Source organism: Gadus morhua, chromosome 23, assembly GCF_902167405.1.
Source record: "Gadus morhua chromosome 23, gadMor3.0, whole genome shotgun sequence".
NCBI lineage: Eukaryota > Metazoa > Chordata > Actinopteri > Gadiformes > Gadidae > Gadus > Gadus morhua.
The window spans coordinates 4,068,529-4,071,028 of record NC_044070.1 but is presented as its reverse complement, the minus strand read 5'-3'; the positions used below and the strand labels follow the sequence as shown (position 1 = coordinate 4,071,028).

Sequence of the window (2,500 nt, the reverse complement as noted above, 5' to 3'; positions counted from 1 at the left end):
TTCAGAAGCTTAGAAAATTTAAACTTTTCAGGCTGCAACGGATCCGTCAGCCAATCAGATCGTGGCTCCGTCTGCAAATACCTCTACCCCATCCATCAGACACGCCTTCCGTCGTCTGTTGACGAAAGGATGCATTGGGCAAGCTGCGTAACAGTGCAAGCAGGCCAATGGCAACCAAGTTGACGGCCCTGTGAATGTGTGCAGATGCATGTGTGTGTGTGTGTGTGTGTGTGTGTGTGTGTGTGTGTGTGTAATGCCATCGCTGATTTACAGTATGTGTGTGTGTGTGCGTGTGTGTGTGTGTGTGTGTGTGTGTGTGTGTGTGTGTGTTTACACACTCCCACAAGTAAATAAATAAGTGGTGGCATCTGCTCATCATTTCCTTATCGTCCCTTTCATGTTTGTAGACACATCCCTCATCTGTTTAATTGCTGCAGCCTGAATCCCATTAGATCTGTGTGTTTGTCCATACAACTCAATGCTAGTTTGTGCATGCATATATCATATGTCAGTGTTGTGTGTAGCGTGCGCATGGGTGAGGCATGTGCATGTATAGGATATCATGGGCACGTTTGTAACATTTGCGTGCGTGTGCGTAAATGTTTATCATGCATGTGTGTGTGCTAATTAGTGACGCGTGATCAATTAAGTTCATGAGCTTCCCTTAAAGGCCCTCTCTCTCCACTCTCTCTCCCAGATGTCTCTGTCTGTCTTCCTCCTCACTCGCTGACCATCCAGACAAGTCACTTAGAGGCGATGGCGGTTTTCCACCATTAAGTAAAATAACCTCCTCTCAATAAGGCTCGACAGGGGGCTAGCCTTGTGTAGTCTGGCCAGCTCCCTGCCCAACATCTTCCTCTGGAAGGGCCCTGCAGGATGGACAGGAACACCATTTGATCTTTTGGCTTTATCTTATCTTAGGTAATGGTACCTAGAACAATGTCAAGAGCACAAACAGCTGGAGTTGGTTCTTCCTCTTTTTCTTTTTCCTCTTCTTTTGTACAGAATTTTTTTTGCTTTACGGAATAAAAAGTAACATCATAAAATATTGTTGTTTTATTATCTTTTTCTATGTTCTGATGAATGCCTGGCAGTACCTTATGTCCCTTACGCAGTCTTAGATATTTCTATATAAAGGTATCGGGTATTGGGTGGCTCGTTGTTCTGCAAACCTCATTGTTGCATCAAAAGTGAATCACATTCTAAAAGGAGATAATTCCTGACCAGTTGAAAAACATTGTTGCGATAAAAAAAATAGCATGTAGGCCTATTTTAGTTCAATATCTTACAGTAGGTACTAAGTATTTTATTTAACAACTAGCCTCTAGCCAAACTTGAATATTCATACTTTTATAAACACACTTCAAACCATATAAAATTATTCCTTTACCACATGGAAGGCTTAGAGACGTTTAGGCTGTGTGTGGTTGGTCCCTAGTTTGGCTGGAAAACAGAGGCTGTGACTCACTCTGTGTTCTCTGTGGCCGCTGTGAGTCGTCATGCTGGCAATGCACGCGGATATGCTTCCTCCACCTAGAATAGTTTGAGGACCTCTGATTGAGTATGCCGCAAATATGCGTTTCTGTGAAAGATAATAATATTTAAATATATAAATAGGTAAACTGTATAAACATATGTATACATAATATATATATTTATACAGTATATTTATATATATATGTATTGACATGAAACTATATGTAGCAACAGTATGTGTGTCACCAACACAATGGCAACTGGTTATCTAGGTCACATGTGAGTTTGGTTTATTTTAGGCTAGGGCAATGTGTGAGTGTGTGTGTGTGCGCATGTGCACATCTGTGTGTGTGTGTGTGTTTGTGTGTGTGCGTGTGTGTGTGTGTGTGTGTGTGTGTGTGCATGTGTGTGTGTGTGTGTGTGTGCGTGTGTGTGACGTGTGTGTGCGTGCACCAGTAGGTTTTTTTCAGACTGTATGTGTGGCATGCCTTTGCATGCCTCCCCTTTTTTCATCCCAGAAATCAATTCAAAAGCCCAATAATCATTATTGGATGGCTTGCAGCTCTCTGACGGGTATTTGACCTGACTGTCAATGTGTCGCTTTGTTACAGAAGCCCACTCTACAGTGAAAGTCGATCCAACAGTTAAACATGACGATAAGTAGCATAGCAGACCCATGTGGGTGGGGGGATGTTTGGGGACTGGGCGGCTGGTGGGTGGATGGAACCTTTCCTGTTATCAGGATCCTCGATAGCGTTTGCTCAAGTGCTAAATCTGTCAGTTGTGAGTGTGTGTGTGTGTGAGAGCGTTTGTGGGTTTACATGTACACATGCATACACTTTAATGTCTTTGCTGTTTAATAGATGAGTCCCTTAAAGAAGGAGAGTACTCCATTGTCCTCCCCCTCACTGATACTTATGGTCAGAATATATTATCTTTTTAATTTAATTTAATATTATTATTATCTAGTTGTTGGCGTATGACCTGGAAGATGATTGACATGGATGTATTGAGCAGTCAAACC

General features: G+C 42.2%; 1 protein-coding gene across 1 annotated transcript in view; it reads left to right on the top strand.

The window, feature by feature from the left end:
- The window catches only part of vav3 (vav guanine nucleotide exchange factor 3), a 74,602-nt gene that overhangs the window by 30,479 nt on the left and 41,623 nt on the right, over window positions 1–2,500 (top strand). The window lies entirely within an intron of this gene.